Raw genomic sequence first — 20,905 nt, 5'->3', positions numbered from 1 at the left:
ATAGCAGACATGATAAACATATTAAAATGTTTGTTTAAAAAAATTGTTTTGGTGGGGATCCAACCTAGGGCCTTGTGCATGCTAGGTACCTGTTCTACCACTGAGCTGTATGATTATTTCTTGATAAAGGCAAATCTGTTCCTCTCTATGGGAACTTTTTCTGAGCCCTTTATTTGATTCGGGTCATTCAAGTACATTGTTGGGGTTAAAGCAAAGATAGGAACCTGAAAAGAATTAGGGCATGGCTAATTGAACAACACAACCAGGAGGGTACAGTGATGGTATAAAGGAGAATCAGTCCAGAGCCTAGCCTCCTGGACCACACAGTCTTAAGTGGTCCTTAGCAAGATCAAGTTCTTTGCAAAGGACAGAGGATACTCTATAATAATAGGAGCTAATTTGCTTGTTTTGAAAACATTCCTGGCATCCCAAAATGTACCTCACTGGGAGAAATAAAGAAAACCATGTAAGTAAACCTTTGATGCTACAGAGATCAAGCTGTTCCCTGTTCATCTCAGCTTCCAGAATCTAGGGGCCTGAGCTTCTTTGATATTATACTATTTATAGGTTTCTCTAATACACAGCTCCCTCCAAGAAAGGGCTGGAGAACCTCAGGGGTGAGCCTTTCAATCATTTTCATGGACATTGGACTTCCATATTCATTCTTCTGCAGAGCCACATTTGGGAAAACAGGTCTTTTAATTTTAATTTTCAGGGAATTTTAATAGGGCCAACAGATCAGAAGCCCCACCCACAAAGCCAGAGGGAACTCAATAAATACTAATAAATACTGCCTTTTGTTAACCTCGTACTTGTAGACTTTCTTTATACATCCTGAAATCCAGTATAGTATTTATTCACTACTTATTTATGTGGTGCTGGGGATGAACACAGGGCCTCATGCTTGCTAGGCAAGTGAGCCAGATCCCCAGCCCGACTTCTATTATTTTTGTGCACATCTGCAGAGTTCATATGAACACCTGTAGATTATTCTGGGTCATCAGCAGATGTACTTCTGTGTTCCCATTCCCTGCCCCAACCATCAAACCTTGCCCCATGAACATGTGCTAAAACCCCTGAAGTCAGCTTTCATTCCTCCAGCAGCCTCCTCACCCTGGTAGAATAATGAGATCCTATCTTTTGAGGGTACAGTGTTGAGAGTAAATGGTATTTAACCTGAAGTCCCCCTGGCTTTATTAGTAGACCAGCCTTTGTCTACCCCACAGGCTGCAGTGCCCTTGACTCTCCTGCCTGGACTTTGTCCTGTTTTGCACTGTTGGAAAGTGTGTGTAAACATCACAGCAGGGTCCAACTGGGGCATCCTGGCTGTTCCTACTCCTTTTGAAGTATGGGGGACTGTACCATTGTCATGCTAGTTGGAGGAGTCCTTTGTTTTACAATGGCCAGGCTCTGAAGAGCCAGCTGATAAGACTTGGGACCCTGGTGTGAAACTGACCCTTTGAACTAGGAAGAATCTTTTCAGATAAGCAAGCCTTGGCATTTTTACCACACAGCAGCTTTTTATTAGAGCTGTTAACAGAGCAGGTTAGTAGTGTCCTTCCTAGGCATGTAAATAAAGGCTTTTCAAGCTTTTCTGTAATAACAGACACAGGACATGGGGTCCTTTTGTGTGTGTGTGTGTGTGTGTGTGTGTGTGTGTGTGTGTGTGTGGTGCTGGGGATTGTCTTATGCATATGAGGCAAGCACTCTACCAACTGAGCTATATATATCCCCAGCACCTACTTATAAAGATGTAAACCTTCCAATTGCCCATCTTGATAAAGGTCTTCGGGAAAATAGCACCAATTTGGAGTATCCATTTATAGTTACTCATTAAAAGATTAATTGCATCAGGAATAAAATACAAATGAAATCCAATTAAGGACCTTTTTCAAGAAAACGTTACACCTTCTGGCTTAAAAAATTATCTTGATTTTCCTTTAGACCAAATGGTATGAGTTACTTCTTAGAAAAGGCCATTGGTAGAACAGGAAATGGAAAATAGAATAAATGGTAGTCTTTATTAACATTTTAAAGTCCTGAGTGGTCCACATCTTGAATATTCTCTGAAAAATTGTGCATTAATCATTTAGCCATTCAACAAACCTTTATCTAGTTCCAGCTGTGTGATAGCTACTAAGTACATATTTATGTGCAGCACTGAGGATAGCACCTACCTGGTTCTCCAAATCTTCCTGCCCAAGGCACCACACACATCAAGCCAAACACCTAAGAGGGAGGGTGAACAGGATATGGTAGGAAAGTGAATGGTACTGTTGGAACATTTTTTTTTTTTAACTTGGTGCTGGGGATCAAACCCAGGGCCCCACACATGGTAGGCAAGCGCTCTACCAGTGAGCTACATCCCCAGCCTGGAACATTCTTTTTGATACTGAAAGTCCTTTGGAACTTTATTCTAAAGTGGGCTTTAAATGAAGAGTTTCATTTTCCTTTTTCAGCAGTTCTTTTGAGTTTCCATATTTTATGTTCAAAGTGTGCTTTCCAACTTTTCCTTCATCTTAGCCTAAATGCATCTCTGGACAGTTTCCCAGAATAGAATTTTCCATTCCAGACTAAGGAGCTACAGATGAGATCGAGAATTTAGGGTAAATGCCTTGCAACTTCCATTTGAAGTTGCACACTGTCAGAACTCTAAAGAGACAAAAGGGGCCTGTGTGGCAGCTCAGACTTTTCAGACCCATTATGGACTGTGGTTCTCTTTGTGAGCACCCAGCAGACCAGCAGGCTGCTGCCCAGAGGGAATCAATGCAGTTGTTCTAGAGTAGCAACAGCTTTTAAAACAGTCTTTTGGCTTAAATTGGCCCCTACATTATAACTCTTCTCCATTCTAGGTTGTCTATACAAAAATTCAGAGAATCACAGAATTTCGTAACCTGAATACCTATCTATCATTTTGTGATGAGAAAGTGAGGTCCAGAGGAGTTAAGTTCTTCCAACCAGTAGTGGCAGAAGCAGACCTACAATTCCAAACCCTGGCCCATCCTCCACCCCAACAGAATTGAGGACCACAACCTCCAAGGACCCTAAAGACACCCATGCCCATCAGACCTCCGCTTCCTTCTCACTTGTTTCTAGTACCTCTCTGCTCATTTGTGACTGAAGCCAGATAATTTCAAGATGTTTCCTCCATGTTTCATCAAAAACAATTTTTTTTTCTTCATGCTCTTTGTTATATTGATGAATTTTACATTGGTCCATGTTATATGCCCATGTATAAAATTGTTGAGCCCAGACCAATAAAGGTTGTACTGAGCACTGTAGTAGCGATTTACAGATTTATTACCACTTGCCTCTTCCCCCACAAATAGTAGTACGTTTGTGGGAATTACATTACACATAATGTTCAGGCACACTTGAATTTTAAGCCAAAAGAATTCAAGGTAATGGTCCAGGATATTCTAACAGGAAAGTATGTTGTGCTAAGATTATTGCCATATAATAAAGTTCACGGTGCCCTTAAGCAGTAGGAGCATGGAGGATCCTTTATAAAAATACTTAGTCTAGAGCCAACATTCCACCCCTCTCTTCTTTCTTGTTCTCTCCCTCCCTCTCAAAATCACAATCTCCATACTTCTCATTTTCCACTGTAACCATTATGAAAGAAGAATTATCCTTTCATGAGTTTTTAAAAATGTAAGAGCAGTGTTTCAGTCATCATTAAAATGCATTCACTGTCATTTTTTATAAAGCTAATTTTTATAAAACCTGAAAGTGACAAATGGATGGATTAATTCAAATGAGATTGACATCACTGTATTCAATATCCTGATAAAAATCACATAGGAATGGGAGTTGTAATCTTATCCTACTGTGTATCCTTGGATATGTATTTACCTTGTTCTCTGGCTAAAGAGGAAAAATTAATACTGTCAATACTGCGATTGAAGCCAGTGATAAGCTGATGTCTTGTCTATCACATGACTGGCCAGAGTTATCTTCTATTTCTCTGCATTAAATCAACACAGATGCTTTGGCTTTGTAAATGTCACTCAACATCATTTGGGCTATGCAGCCTCTCCATGTAATACAGCCTTCACTGATGGTGTGATGGGGATTTGAGGTTAGTTCTTCAGAAGAATTCTCCCTTACAGTAATATGATAATAATAGCGTAAGAAAAAATATTACATGCAATAAAACAAGTCAGAAGACTGAGCCCGAGAAAAGCTGTAGAACTCTTGTAAGAAGAAAGGGGAAAGATCATAATAGAGAAGACCAAGAGACATAATTATGAACAGATGGAGTCATTTGTCAGTGATCATGTTGGGGGCAAATAGCAAGTTGTGGAACAGAGGACACCTTTTTTGTCCTCTGCTAAGACAATACTTTCCCAGTGAATGAGCGGATGTTTAGTTCAAAAGGTCTCAAACTCCTACCCAGCTCTTGTCGTGTGTTTTATTATTTTTTGCTTTGTCTACACGACTTGATGTACTTAGTATTTTCAGCAAATATTCCCTATCCCCCAAATGACATGTGATCTGCCTGCTATGTGTCCATGTGTTGGGATACTAATGAGCATTCAGAAGTCAGGGAGACAGCAGCTGCCCAGACAGCAGCCTTCAAGTTTCAACAGCCCTACCCAGCAGGATAGCAGTTAATTTACATCTACTGGGCAGCACTCACCTCAAAAGCTTCATGAAAATGAAGCTTATGCACAAGAAATGTGTTGAAATTGTAGAAACTATGCATAATTAAAATTAAACATTGCATATCCTCCAAATTATGGGTTTAGATATTAGATGATGAAATGGCTTAGCTTTAAATTTCTCATTTCATATTTTCTCATCTCCTACATTTTTGAGAAGCCATAGTTTCAAAGGTTTTGTGAATTAAAACCAGTACCACAAACCACACCAAAAGAACAGTTTCAGCTAACCTATTTAAAGAGAAGTTAACTTCCTCTTGAGAAAGACATCTTAAGTAAGGTGGCTCAGATCTGTCAGATCACAGTCTTCCTTTGAGAATTTCTCATTAAAGAGTTTGAGATTCGTTCATCAACATCAGTGCTCTACAGGCAACACTGAAAACTTTGCCATGGCCAGGTAGAATTGTGCACTAACCAACTACTGAAAGGAGCTCTTTTTCCTTATTCCATGAATGTACTACGTACTTAGGAGAGCTGGTAACTAAAATGTAGTCAGCCATAGACCAGTGGTTCCTAAACTCCATAGATAATACATAGCAATTATCTATGGAGACTGTAAATTAGAAATTTATAAATCCTAAAACTCAGACTTACTGAATCAAAATCTCTAGTGATATGGTCAAGGATTCTGTATATTTTAAGATGTTTTCCAAGTGATTGTTATTTTGCTGGTCAACTCAGGATCATTTGCTGTTTGAGTATTGTTGCTAAAAAAATAAATAAAACCAAATTCCCAGCCGTAATAGGATGTACTTTTTTCCCAATCAGCTCACAGATTTTTTTTTTTTTTTTTTTTCTTTTCAGTAACAGAGTCTCACTATGTTGCCCAGTCTGGCCTTGAACTTATGGTACTCCTGCTGCAACCTTCCAAATAGCTGAAATTACAGCTCATCCCACTGTACAAAGTCAATTTTTTAATCCATTTAGTAGACATTTTTGAAATATCTGTGCTGTATAAAATAATTCCAGTTTCCTTGAATTACTGACTTCCAGCCCACAAGACACACACACACACACACACACACACACACACACACACACACGTACAAACCCAAATTCATCTGTCCACTGTCCACGAGGATATGTAAAAGAGTGGGCCCTTTGCAGGCATGTTGAATTCTAACTCCACAGCTATGAGGTGGCCATTTTTAAACTTCACAGACTGAAGAACAGTAGAGTCCTGTCTGCCAGGAGAGAAAAATAAAGTGTTAACTAGAAAGAAGGGAGGAAAAAAATGCTGTCTAGATTTTTGAGGGCCTTCCCTTCCTGAGCTGCATTCATTTGCTGATGCTCAGCTGAGCTGCTGCTCTGTGTGGCCTGAGACCCCCTGTGGTCTCTTCAGGAAATTATGGCTTCCACCCTGTCCCCACCCCCCATAGAGTAGTTTAGGCTGTTTCTTACACCCATAGAGTGCTAACTTACACAAATCACATTCAGCGTTTCAAAGCTCCTTTTACATCAACAGTAGCTCCCTAATGTGCCCATCATGTGTGGCTGCCACGGGCAGACCCTGCCCTCCCGCAGAGGCTTCCAGGGCCACCCTTCATTCAGATGTTCTGCCCACTAAATGTGCTTGTTTGGAGGCAGGTACCATTTGATTCCCAGTTGGAATGTTCTCCTTTAAATCACTTGAATTACAACTAAGCACTTTCCCAGTTCTGTGCCCACCAAATTTTCCTGAACAAGAAAGTTCCCTTGCTGGCCCTGTGCCCTGGACTCAGGTCCAAAAGCGGCGCCTGCAAAGCAGACCCTGGCTGCTTCCAGAAACGTGCTTCAGCTCTTAACTCCCGGCTTTTCAAGTGTCCTCATGTTTTATGATAGAGGCTTTTCTTGGACCCCGCTTTCCTTCACATCTCATCCCCCCGCCCTTTTTTCTTAAACCATCAACAGAATTGATATCCCAGTCTCATTTATTATTTATCATTTAGAACTTCTAAAATCCACATGACTTCTATGAAGAAGTAGATTTTTGATTCTTTTTTTTTCTTGCCATAGATCTTGAATTAAAACTAAATAGTTCTCTCAAATCTCTTATTTGCCAAGAATCCCCTTTGTTGCATTAGTAAATAACCAGAATCCCCCCATCCTCCCTTTTGAATTATAAGCAGTATCATCATGGAAGGTCACTGGGAGGAATTTCTGGAGGCTGTAGGAATCTTGAGCTTGATCTAGCATTCATCTCTTTATTACATGACTTCAATTTAGGGTATAAAGAAGGTGAGGAGGTAAATCTGGGATTCCAACAGCTGAGAAGGACTCCAGCAGCTGGGAATATTCTCATGTGGATTGATTTTGTATGTTCGCATTTCCTACAAACCCAGGAGAAAAGTCAGCTTTCATAATTTCTGTTAGGAGTTTAGTGCTTTCCTTAGGACAGATATAGAAGTCAATGGCTTCGACTTATTTGTTTGGGATTTGTGTGTGTAACTCTAATAGACCATCTCTGGTGATGATTCTGTATGGTAACTAGTTAAGGTCTGTATTGTGATAGTCTTATTTTGGGGGAAATTCCAAGGATTTTAGTGTGTCTTAATTTCTTTAGTACCTGGCACTCCAAAGAATCTTTCACCTTGTGTAAAATGAGTGTGAGCGAAGTCAGGACATGCTCATCCCAGGTGGGAGTAGCCAAGCCCAGGACTTTACTAGATAAGTAACAGGTGTGAAGTGTTGTCAAAAGGCTCTTCTCTTTGACAGCTGAATTGAGCCATAAAATTTTTGAATAATTTATGCAACTCTGCTGGAGTCCAGATATAGATTGTTAATCCAAGGCTCAGAATGCACTAGTGTGGATTTCACAAAAAAAACGCTTTAAGTTAATTTTTTCTTTTATTGTGTCCTTTATCTTTGGCATAGGTTAAAATATTAAGATTGCCCTATAAGTCAAAATTAATTTAGAAAACTATTATCCAGGATTTAACATCTTCTGTTTACTTTTAAATAGAATCAGAGTTTATCATGATCATATGTTTCCATTTATATTTTAAAATATTACAAGATGGCCAAGATTGGGGTTAAGAAACCTTTAAAACATCTTTAATTTCAGTTTAACTGCTAAGTTTGCATATACTTCTTATAAGCTGGGTGGATTTCTCCTCCTCAAAAAAAAAAAAAAAAGGAAAGAAAAGAAAAGCAACATGTGGTTTATTACATTCGTTACTCTTCTTAGCCTGTTTTGCATTAGGAGGTTATGGAAACCTAAAACTGAAAGCTTCATAAAGGAAAACCTTACAGGGAAGGAAAGAAATAGAGAAAAGAGACATCTGAGACTGTTCTTTTTCCTCCATCTGCCCTGAAAATACATTCCAGTGTAAAACATTGGTCCTTCGAAGTTGGAAGTAGAAAGGAGCAGAGAAGTGAATGATTTTTTTTAGAAGTCATATCTAACAAGTACTCTAGTTAAGTATACCCTATATTTTACCTTTAAGAACTATCTAAAATGTAAAACCATCTTAAAAAAAAAAAAAAGAAATGAAAGAAAGAGAAAACTCAGTGTAGATATCATTCCCAGGCCTTCTGTATATGAATTGTCAGTTCCTCCCCTACTCAAACAAAAACTGCCTCCAGGAATTTACCCAATGAGGGTCAGAGCTTCCACACCTGTTGGCAAGCTTCTACGCATGGCAGGGGCCCCAATCCACTTTCTCCTAATTGCTGCCAGCCATGTTGATGCTAATAGCAAATATTTTCCTCATGATGCACAATCCAGATAATGCACTAGTGATGATCTTGAATTTTTCCCCTTCTGATTTCATTATATATTAAATTTGTTATTATATAGCACCAACATCATAATACCTTGGTGTTCCTATTAAAGGCTTTCAAGGATTCCAAATGTTTGTATATGTGATCCTATTCTCCCTAAGAAATCAATTAAGCATGATAACAGAATGAAGTTTTCTGCAGTAGATTTTAATTTGCCTAATCACGTGTGTGTGCTTTTTTATATATGTATACCCTACCTCATGATGGGTGCTTTTAGGAATCATGTCAATCATGTCAAGGAAAATCATTTTAAAGTTTTTTTGGAAAAGCAAGAAGATGCTTCTAGGTTCTGCTTATTTAGGAATTTGGCCTCCTGTTTTTTCAGTGGTGGCTCCATTCAAAGAGGTTGTTTAATCATATCATTCAATTCTTTCAAAAGACATTTGACTTCAGATTCTGAAGATGTGATATGTTATAAAACTGTTTCCTTAATATTTTCAGTTTTCACTAACTTTATTCTACCTCCTAAACATACTTTTCCAAAAAGTAGAGGACTGGTGGTGTAGCTCAGTGGTCGTGCACTTTCCCAGCATGCACCAGGCCCTGAATTTCATCCCTAGTACCACAAACAACAACAACAAAAAAAAAAACAGCAGCATTTCAGAAACTCCTAGGGTCTTGTTGGACCCCCACTGAATAAGAAATAAAACATCAGAGATGGTTGATGATGAAAACACAATCTGGTCTATTATGTAAGCAACAAGGTAATCAACAACTTTAAACTGAAACTAAAGTAGTTTGTGTTGCATAAAAATGTTGGGTCCCAGGGGCTGGGGTTGTGGCTCAGTGGTGGAATGCTTGCCTAGCATGTGTGAGGCACTGGGTTAGATCCTCAGCATCTTGTAAAAATAAATAAAATAAAGGTATTGTGTACATATATAACTAAAATTTTTTAAAAAGTTGGGTCCCAGGAAGAAGGAACAATTCCCATTATTTGAGCTCATCTATAATAAATTTTGTTGGGGAACATATTAGTAGAATTGTCCAGAAGGGCTATTAGACAGATTATTAATTCTGCCATCTTTTTGTTTTGTTTTCATTTGTTTCAACTGATCTGAAGACTTTAGTTTAAAAAAAAAAAAAAAAAAAGTTGTTATGGTCCCGCAAATTGAGCTGTAATCAATTTTGCCTGACAAGTTTATTAATGACTATGTTACTTCAGCGCTGTTTGCCTTCAGGATATCATGTGAGGTGAATTCAATAGAATGGGTTACACACAAACTATAAATTGAACCATTCCCCTGGCCTGCCCCTTGTTCAGCATAAGCTACCTTTGAATTAAAGAGGTGAGGGTCGACTGTGAATGCATCTGAGAGTGATATCCTTATTCTAATAAGAGCTTAGCACACACTGATACCGGTCATGACTAACGGGCAACAGAGCCGCTGTTTATATAAAGATCTCAAATACAGGCCAGTTTTGTTGTCTTTGGACAATAAAATGATTTTGTATCTGTTGAGATTAAAATAGTACAATGAACTGCTTCAAAAAGCTCAGAGTGTCATTTGAGGATCTTCAGGGTTGGTGGTGGTGGGGGCGGGGTGGGTGGTACAGGTCTCCTCTATATTTTTGCCTTTGAGCTGCAGACATTTTTGGTTCTTCAGGCAGCAAAGTCAATATATTATCAAGGAACTGCTCTCAGTGAGATGGACAATCACTGCTTCACTTCTGGCTAGAATAACATGGTATTAAAATTTTTAGAATTACTCTTCCCACGTTCTGGTGATGCTGTTAAAGAAAAAGTGAAGGAAAGCAAAGCATTTTATTTAGCTGTTTACAAAAAATTCTGCTTTAAAATAAATAATATGTGCTTGGTATCAGGTATGGTGGCCCACACCTACAATCCCAGCTATTCGGGAGTCCGAGGCAGGAGGATCACAAAGTTTAAGGCCAGCCAGAACAACATAGTGAGAAACTGTCTTGAAATTAAAATTTTAAAAAGGACAAGGAATGTAGGCTTGCTTATCGAGTGTGAGGCCCCGGGTGGTGATGATGATGATGATGATGATGATGATATAGCTCAAGAGTATAGGCTTTGATGTTAGATCTGGACTTGAGTCCAGACTTCTCAACTATTTAGCTGAACACTTTGAACAATATACCTTGTTTTTCCCATTTGTAAAATTGGAAAAATAAGATTCACCTTCTGTAGTTATAAGGATTCTTTAGTAGATATGTGCAGGATTTAGCACAATGCCTAGTATACAGTAACTCCAGAAGCCACGGGCACTATCAGAATGAGAGGTTCATTCTGCACCATGGTGTTCCTACTCAATATATCACCAAAGATAAAGTAGTGACATTACATCATGTCAAACTCACAATTCTAAAATGTACTTGACTCTAGATCCTATCCTGATTTCATGACTGTCCAGAAGCCACTAAAATTTCACTGAAAGGAAAGTACTCTGCCAGGTCCTAGAGAGAGTGTCAGGAGACTCCCTTCCCCTAGTGGGTGTTAATGATGCTCCTGATTCATTCAGATCCCACTTGTATTCCCAAGAAGCAGTTTCTTTTGTTGGCACATCTTTAAAGAAAGCACACCCAACTTTTCCTTTCAAAATTCTTTTTTGTAGGGCACACTGGAAGAATGCTTGCCTAGCATAACCAGAGTCCTGGATTCAATTCCAGTCCCTATCCCCATTCTTATACTCCTTTTCTTTCTACACCGGCCACTTCAACCCATGTCCTCAGAATTGCATTTGGTTTCTGACCAGCCTAACTTCCAGTTTCACTATTTAAAAGGCTCTAAGGCTGATGTTATCCTCTATTGCTTTACATTTTATTTTTGTGTCTTGAAAATTATCTTTCTGTGTGATCAACAACCGGCTGCTAATGGCCTGGCTGTGTCTTACAGGTCTGGATTGAAAGCAGACAGTTTTGCATAGGGGATCACATTAACATGCTCATTGAGGGTGTGGGACTCATGCAGCCAACTGGAGAAGAGTCACCCCTGTGGTCCTGGCTTCTGAACCTCACCTAAATTAACCCTATTAACCAGTCTCCTCTAGAAGGTCTTTATTGTGCTCAACACCATGAAATTACAGAGAGGGACAGATACTGTTATCAATAAGCTTCTAGTCTAGATAGAAACAAGATGAATGGACCCAAAATTATGAACTGACTATTCAAGGGGGCTGGTAGCATATTTTCTTGTGGTCTGTGTTAATCTAGCAACTCAACATGATGGTTTTCACTGAAAATAATTGGATAGTGAACTAATTGGGATGGGATTGGTTGAGGGAGAATGGGAGCACTTGGGACTGCTCTTTGAAGAACATTGAAATACAAGAAATTCTGTTTCTCAAAAATACATCTCAGCTAGGCATGGTGGCACATGCCTATAATCCCAGCGGTTTAGGAAACTGAGGCAGGAGGATTATAAATTCAAGGCCAGCCTCAGCAACTTGAACTTGAACAAATAAAAAGGGTTGGGAATGTGGCTCAGTAGTTAAGCGCCCCTGGGGGTTCAATCCCCAATACCAAAAAATATTAAAAAATGAATGATATACACATATATATATATTCTGTTAATACTAACTCAAGCCATGGCTTTATTCCATCCTTACTGGTGAAGATGCTGAGTGGGAAAGTTGAGCCTCTGGGTTATTCTGCAGGAATCCACATATAAGGGAAAGAATCTGATCATTCCAGTAAAGAGAATTTCTGAGAGAAAAAATAAGCAATCAGGGCTGGAGTTGTGGCTCAGTGGTATAGTACCTGCCTAGCATGTATGAGGCACTGGGTTCAATTCTCAGCACCACATATAAATAAATAAATAAATATCCATTAACAAGTAATAAAAATATTTTTCAAAAAAGCAATCATTTTGGTGGAGGGGTTGGCCTGAATGACACAGTAACATTGGGACAGATGGAGAGGCCTGGAGCCGTAGGAATACAGCCAAGGAGCCCTTGGTCTAATGGGGCCCTGGGAGCATTTCCATGCGTATCATTAATTACACATTGAAGAATTAGTTAGGCTAATAAGAGTGAGTGACTGAATGTCCTCAAGTAAAGGAAATGACAAGACTATAGACAAAGGGTCATGAGACAGCATGGTATAGATGCAAGCTACCAGTTGTAGAGCCGAAAGTGAGTTATAACAGGTGATGGAGATGGAACGTAGGGGCTTCTTTGCAAAGAACCTTAATTTTGTCATATGGAGGTGCTGCAAACACTTGGAAGAAGGGGTTGGAAAGTAAGAGAATGATGTGGTCAGACTCATGGTATCAAGTGCAGGAGAACAAATATAGAAATGGAAGGACTTGAATAAATGAGTTAGGCTAATATAATGTCCCAGAATAGAGCACAGCTAGCAGCATTCACCAGGTGGGGAGGAGGGGGTCAATAGAGGCTTTCTTTCTTTCTTTTTTTTTTTTCCTCTAAGATCAGGTCTCCCCATGTTGCCATGTGGCTTCAAACTCAAGTGATCCTCCTGCCTCAGCTTCCTGAGAAGCTGGAATTAAAGACAATTTTAAAAATGCAGGGACTTGGTTAAGTGACTGAATGAGTATAGGCAAGAAAAAGAGTATCCAGAGAGCAAAGGAGGCCTCTGTGATGAGCAGATTTCAGATGAGTAAGATATTACACCAGAACTGGTAGTACCATAAGCAGACGACCATAGATCGAAGGACAACATTGGTTTGGAGGTGGGTGAAGTGTTTGATTTAGAAATCTGAACTGTTTTTCCCCCCAGGACAGGGTATTGAATCCATGGGTGCTCTATCACTGAGCTACACCCAAGCCCTTACTTTAAAACAATCCAAATTGAAGAAAATTACAAAATCAGTGAATGATGAATAAGACATAAGTAAGAATATTTAGTATGTATTCCCAAGTCAGCATCCATGGAAGATCAAATATGAGCAAAACAGTCATTCACCACTCAACAAATATTTAGTAAGAATCTACTCTGTACCAGGCAAAGCATCCAGGGTATGAGTACTTAGGAATATCACTAAACACAACAGACACTATGCCTATGCCCTTAATCCCTCTATAATTTAATGCAAATTCAATGTTGAAGAGATTACAGCTCCAAACCTAAGGGAGAAAGGAAACAGTCAAAGTAACTTAGATCCAGAGACAGTTACTTGTCTACAACTCTGTGTGATTCAAGACCAGCCGAACAATTTGAATTCCATATCCTGGCCCCTGCTCAATCTAATTAAAGCTTGTAAGCCAGTCTCCACTACAAAATCACCTCCTTTAAATCCCTACAGTTGCGGAAAGGGTTTTGGGATCTCAGATAAGATAATGAAATGTTATGGAAAGTTTTGCTGACCTTTTTTATTTTGGCAAGAGTTTTCGGGCTGCTTGAAATAATTCTTTGCTGACACCTCTCTTAAAGCACCTTGGTTAGTTATAGCACACCGTTAACAGTGTTAAAAGCTGGCATGCCCAGATTTTCCCTTTTGGGAACCAATCATTTTAGCCAGTGGAGAATTTAAATGGTGGTGAGCAAAATAGATTTGAGCAGGTAGTTCATGAAGTAAAGCAGCAAACATTCTATAATTTTGAGTTTCAAGACGGAGCAATGTCTGTTATTTAGGTGTTTTGTATTAAACACCAGCTGCTAGATTGCCAACCCCACTTTCAACATCGTTTTTTTTAAATTAATTTTTATTGTTGGTTGTTCAAAACATTACATAGTTCTTGATATATCATATTTCACACTTTGATTCAAGTGGTCAACATCGTTTTGACCTTTGCTTTCGGTGTTAGGTAGTTCTTCTGCAGAGATTATATTTCAGCTTGAAAATCATGTGCTCATTTCTTTCAACTCTGAACTCTAACTCTGGAGTATGTAAATATTATATTTTAAAAGTGAGAATCAATGGGAAGATAAAGTTTGAGTTCAGGAATGTAAATCCTTTGGGTTACCTTAAGTTTGTCTCCATGGGCACTGAAAAATACTTGCAGTTCCAAGTTAAAGCTCACCTCAGGACTGAGGTTTTGGTGGTCTCTCAAGGAGAGACCGTGGGAATGTGGATTCATTTAGGAATGTCAGGGCCCATCTGTCCCTCTCACCTCCCCATTCCCACAATATACACCGGGCAGCCCCAGGTCAGTTTCCCCGTCCCCCCTCCCCAGGAATTACTCCCTCAGAAACACTGTCTTGTCTTCTCTGCCCTTGACTGCTGGGGCAGTTTCCAGACTCTTCCTATCTATTCTCCTGGCGTTGTTCTCTTTACCCTCCCTCTAATTAGGGAATATCTGTGATCATGCAACTTTTCTCTGCTTTAGCTTCTGTGGCTCCCCACTACCCCTGGGAGAACTTGGTATCTTTATGATGGCTTCCACAGCATGGGCCTGCCTATTTTTGGGGCACAGTCTCCGACCTCTCCCTCCTTTGATTCAGCTCTTTTGTCCTCTGACTTTGATTGGTTCAACCTGGCCTAGGCCCTATTCCCTAACCCAGCCCCACTCTCTTAATTACCCCCCATCAACTACTTGTAATCTTTGAAGATGCAGTTCAAATGTCACCCCACCCTCACTCTTCCTTGATCCTCACTGTCTTATTTTATAAATGACTTTTAAATGATAGTTTTCAGCCAGGTGTGGTGGCACATGCCTCTAATCCTAGCCACTTAGGAGGCCAAGGCAGGAGAATCTCAAGTTTGAGACCAGCCTCAGCAAATAAAAAAAGCTGGGAATATGGCTCAGTGATAGAGCACCCCTGGGTTCAATTGCCAAGACCACACACATACACACAGGGTAATAAAATGATCGTTTCCCATAACCTGCCCTCCCCTGGAAACCATATTAATACTTTGATATATTATACACACACACATACACACCTGCGCATGTGTGCACACACATACACACACACACATTCTCTGCATAATTGGACTTTGCATATACTATCTTAAAAATTATTAGTTATAACAATGCAATCATAATGTATTTGGGGGGTAGCCACTCACTGTATTTTGGATATCTCTCCATAGTATAGCTCTAACACTGCTTTTTTGGAAGATTTACTCTGAATCTCTTCACATTTTGGCAGTTTTTCAGTAGTGAAGTTTAAGAATGTATTATACCCCAATCTATAGGAGTTGAGAAGGTTGTGGAAACTAAGATCAGAACTACTCTAAAAGCAGTATTCCCTGGGATGTGGGAAATCATCCTTCAGGATAGTTGGGAGTGAGGGGTGGGTTTTTACTGTAGTTCCAACCCTGAACAAGAGTCAGGGCTAGTCCGGATCCTGTATCCTCCCACCTAACTTGGGTAGTAAACACCTATCTAGTATCAGGGTTGTCTCGTTTTTAAACACTCAGAAAGTTCTAGCAGAGCTTCTGGGAACGTGCATCTTGAAATGGAGGGGCCTGGCTGCTTTGGAAGAATGGCCGAGGCTGTGATGGAGGAGCTCTGGAAGGAAACTAATCCAGGACTTCAACCGGAGCAGGGTCCCTTTCATCTGTCCTATTTGAGTTGAAAATGGATTGTGTTCCCTCCTCAAAAATTCTGAACACTGTCTAACTGAAACTCCAGTATTTTAAGAGGTGGAAAAGCAGCAACAACAAAAAACTAACACCTTAGAGAAGTGATTTACCCCAATGTCAGACCTAGTAATTGACAGAGAATAGGCATTTAGTCTCCTAACTCCAAACCCCAAGCATCAGGGTACTTTGAAGGGAATATTTACCTCATTCATAAAGGAGGTGGGGGAGGGGAGAGGACTGGAGGAGTAACTCTAAAGGGATTGGGTGTAGAAAATGTTAAAGAACCAGTGCTCTCTAATCACATTGCTTTAAATATAATCAAAGGGGAAAGAAAGTAATTGGAGACCTAGGAAAACTGCAACCTATTATAAAGCTCCATAATGCCTGTTGGCTCTAGGAAGAGCTTGCTATCTGCCTTGGGGCCTTTCCCTGGAGAGGCTAAGGACTCAACTAATGGTAACTAAAATTTACAAATGTTCAGTGACCCACCAGGGTATACTGTCCCATCTGAGCTACAATAGAAATGTTTAAAATTGACCAGAAAGTAAGACATGTTGCACAAACTTGCAGTGATAACTAATTTGGGGGACAAACATGAAGAATTATTAAAATGATCCCTCCAAATCTCAGTTCCCGAAGGATTCCCAAGAATTATTTTTAATTCTACAATTGCATCATTTTATGTTTCTTTTAGTTACCTATCTGTATCTTGTCAACACAAACTAACTGCTATCCTAAATAATGTCCCCAATGCAGATCAAAACTGAAGCCATACTTAATGTTATTGTCAACTACCTCTCAAATTGAATTCAGTGAGATGTCATAATGAATATTGGAGCCCTTGATCTCTCTTTTCTGTTAAGAAACCTAAAGGCTTCTAATGTCATCATCCTAGATTAATGACATTTGGTTATAAATCCTTTCAAATATATGAGACCAAGACCAAGAGTTTTAGCCTTAAAACTAAGAAGGAGGTCTGTTTTACAAAGGAAGAAACTAAGACAGAAAAGACCTCAAGGTCACTATGTGAAAGTCACTGGAGGACTGGGGTCTGATCTCAGTGGTAGAGCGGTTGACTTGCATGTGAGAGACACTGGGTTTGATCCTCAGCACCACATAAAAATAAAAAATAAAATAAAATAAATATTTTTTAAAAAGAAGAAGAAAAGAAAATCACTGGAGAACCAAGCATTAGCACCAAGATTTGCTGTATGCTGTATACTTATTCTTTTCTACCAGACCTAAAATACAGCTGACAGGCATTTGACAAACAGAATACTACCTATTTATTTCTTTGCTCCCTGGCATGTTTTTGGTTTTCTATTATAATCTTCCCTATTAAGACAATGTAGTTCAGCATGGCTTTACATTAGAAACAGAGATATTTGTAAAGATATGGTATACCTGAGAGTACCTAGAAAGAATGATGTGTGAGAATCATTCATTCATTTAACTCATGTTTGTTGCATCTCTTGCTGTGTGTTGGAATGATTAGAATATAGTAGAAAATCCCAAAAGATCCCCAACTCTCAAGGAAGAATACAACAAACCAATGAATAGATAGACATGTAACTCCAGGCAATGACAAATGCTAAGAAGATGTACATTGCAAATGAAGGGAGGGGTGGTATTTTGGGTTAGAGGACAGGACAAGGACTTTCTGTGGAGATGACAGTATAGCGGGTCAGAATAGAGGAAACTAAACCCTGAGAATTTCTGGGGTTTCTTTCTTACCCGACTCAAGTGTGCTCTTTAAGCAATGAATATTCACCTGGCTGAAACAAAAGGATGCTGGCTGGATGGCCTTGCTCCAATATTCTGTATAATTCACTCTTGACAATAGCAGAGCCTTTCAGACCAGACCAAATTCTGTTTCATTCAAATTGAAAGTTAGTAGGAAGCTTTTAACTGTCTCCAAACTGCTTTATCAGTAAAAACACAATAGACAATAAAGTTGACAATACCTGTTGAAAATAACTGTCTTGGAGGAAACATACCCTCTAATTTTGTGGCCTCAACTAATGGGAAGCTCTCCTTCTGAACTATTTCAAAAAGGGTCAGCCTGGCTGGATGCATTCACCTACAGATAGATACTCCTTGAATCTGAATGAAATGATAATTTAGGGCCTGGTTTAATCTATAAATCATTGCACATTTATTCTACAGATACTGTGAATTAAAGTCATTCCTGTGGAAGCCCAAACAGAATAAAGTAGGAAAAAGGAAATCTGACCCAGGTATTCATGGTTAATTTCACAGATCCACAGGGTAAAGTAGTAACCTTTGAAGTCTTCCCACAAATCCCTGTGCCCTTAGGCCAGAGGAGTTCTATGTTAGAATGTTTGGAGAATCTTCTTGAAAACTGAATCCATTTAGCTGATTTATTTGAATTACAAATTGTGTTGTCTGAGTCAGTGTGTCTAAACTAATCTAACAGCAAAACCCTAAATTTTGGACCCTGCCACTTTAAAAAAGTAACACACACACACACACACACACACACACAGATCCACTTCTGCTCAGCTGCTTTGTTTTTCAGCAGAGATAACAGAATTAGATAACAGAATTGTTTACTTGGCTGATTTATTTATGGCAATTTGTGTATTTAAAAAAAATTTTTTTTAGTTGTTGATAGACCTTTATTTATTTATACATGGTGCTGAGAATTGAACCCAGTGCCTCACACATGCCAGACAAGTGCGCTACTGCTGAGTCCCAGCCCCAGCCCCAACCTGTATATTTTTAAATCATGTTAGAATAGGCTATTGTTCATTGTATACTATAGAAATATATATGTTGCAAATTACTCCCAAGGAATTCTGATGATACAGAATTTAAACAAAAAAAAAAAAAAAAAAAAAAGAAAGAAAGAAAAGAAAAAAGAAAAAGTTTGTGCTCAACTTTGCACGCCTGTAATCCCACCTATCTTGGAGACCTAGGCAGGAGGATGGAAAGTTTGAGGCTAGTCTAAGCAATTTAGTGAGACCCTATTTCAAGAAACCAAACCAAAAACAAACAAGACCACAAAGGAACGGTGACTATTTTGAAGTTGCTTTTTATTTACTAGCCTGCTAGAAACTGGTGTCGCTCTTAAATAATGTGCTTTACCTCTTCCTTCTCTTGGCATGTTATCACCTGGAGATAAGGTGGCAATTGTTAAAACTAAAATTTGTAGTTTGGAAGAGACTCAGACCTCTGCTGCTGTTATTAATCTATAATTTCTTTCCGGGCTTGCTTGGCAGTCCTGATTTTGCTTTTTTTTAAATCCTTTCTGTAGACAACTGAAGTTCCATTTAGTGTACCTATAAATAGCTTAGAAGCAAGATTAGCCTTAAGTATGGGGCATTTTCTTATATTTTAAGGATATTCACCCAACTTGTTTGTAACTCTTGCTAGCACTTAAGTACATTGCTTGACCTCTTTTGCTGTTATTTACTGATAAAAATGAATCTCCTTCTCTAAGCAACAGGAATCACTCCTAAATTCAAGGAAGTCTTAAGGAGAGAATTCATATGTTAATGAGCCCTTCCCAGTGAGAACTTGGTTAAACGTGCCATTTGCTGACATTGTTATGGGTAGCGTGGAGCTGATATTGTTATGGGCAGAGTGGTAGCCTTGCATATTCTCTCGCCATAGTGGCCTTGTGTGCACCTGCGGGAGGGGGAAGTTTACATAAGCTTCCTGGGGTATCTGAATCGCAGAGGCTCCCATCACTAAGGCTCTGGGGGATGGAGCAGGCGGATGGAGGTAGGTGCTCAAGCCGTGAAGCTGGCCAAGTGGGTGGGTAACTTTTCGAGGAATAGCGCGCGGGACCTCGTGGACACCTGCCAGGGGCATGGTCAGCAGTGACAGTTCCTGGAAAGCGGGCAGCGTGGAGATCTGGCAGGGCAGGCGCCTCCTGCGGTCGGGAGCCCAGAGCCCAGCCGGGCTAGGATCGCGAGCCAGGCGGCCAGACTGTGGCGCTCCGATGAGGGTGGGATCTGCAGGAAGCGAAATGGTTACTTTTTTTTTTTCACTGCGGGCTCTGGTTACTTCTGAAGCTCGCGGGCCCCAGGCGGGTTCCTGTCGCTGAGTGGAGACGGTTTTTTCTCTCGGTGGTGGAGGATCCCGGAGATTCGCAGAGCTGGGGCGTGGGGGGTGCGGTGGCCTGGACGAAGCAACTCAAACACAAGAGAGCAGAGACTGCAAAGCCAGTGGGGACAGAGGGTTGTCACGGAGCTGAAGGATCTTTTGCCGGGACCCCCACGGCTGGTTAGGGAGCTGTCGTGGGTGAGGATCACTGCGGTGCATCGAAAGGTGGTCGATCAGGACAGGCCGGGAGTGGGGGTGGAAAGTGCGTCACGGCGGGGCGGGAGCGACCCCTCGCCTGCCAGGCGGGGCCAGCTCTGCACCACGACCCCAGGGGTGCGGCCGGCAACGACTTAGTGGGGACCTTACGTTGGCTACCTTGCTTCTCAGTCTCTGCTCTGCTAGGGTCTCTTCCGGAAATGGGTGGGCCAGGGTGACGTGGGGGACATCCAGACCTTTTTTCCTCCGGGAGCTAACCGCGCCGGGCAGCTAGCCGCAGAGCAGTGAGCGGCGGCGAGTGCGCGCCGCGGGGCTTGGCAGGTTCGTGGGCCGCGACGAGGGCTGCAGGCCGTGCTCGGCTCGGCTGCCCGAGACTGCAGGTGGGGAGCCGCTGTCTAGGTGTGGGGCTGGATGGCAACAGGCGGCAGGGGCTGAACGCCGGGGGGCTGGGAGGTGCGCATCGGCTCGCGCCTGCAGGGAGGGGGCTTCTCTGCGGAAGCTGGGGGGTAGTCGCGGGGCCCCGCAGCCACTCGGTGCCGTGGCAGGCTGCGGGAACTAGTGCTCTTCCGCAGAGGTGGCGATGCTGCGCTGAGAGGTACTTTCTGCTGGAGGTGGGAATCGGGTGTTCGGAGCAACTATTCTATCCTCGGGAACCTTGGGGCTGTTCTGGGGGCTTCGCGTCGGCGACTTCAAGGGGTTCGCTCCCTGCCGCCGGGGCTCTACTTCGACCTCGGGCTACCCA

General features: G+C 40.9%; 1 protein-coding gene across 2 annotated transcripts in view; it reads left to right on the top strand.

Moving 5' to 3' along the window:
* Positions 1-20,905, top strand: part of Prickle1 (prickle planar cell polarity protein 1) — a 109,984-nt gene that overhangs the window by 69,324 nt on the left and 19,755 nt on the right. Inside the window, exon 1 of one of the 2 annotated variants that reach the window (XM_076854341.1) lies at positions 19,747-20,145. The exons of the other annotated variant lie outside the window; for it this stretch is intronic. The gene's annotated coding sequence lies outside the window, so the exon portion shown is untranslated. Of the gene's footprint in view, positions 1-19,746; positions 20,146-20,905 lie in introns of those variants that run through there. 2 annotated transcript variants of the gene reach the window in all.

Source organism: Callospermophilus lateralis, chromosome 4, assembly GCF_048772815.1.
Source record: "Callospermophilus lateralis isolate mCalLat2 chromosome 4, mCalLat2.hap1, whole genome shotgun sequence".
Taxonomy (NCBI): Eukaryota; Metazoa; Chordata; class Mammalia; order Rodentia; family Sciuridae; genus Callospermophilus; species Callospermophilus lateralis.
This window is presented reverse-complemented; position numbering and strand designations above follow the sequence as displayed.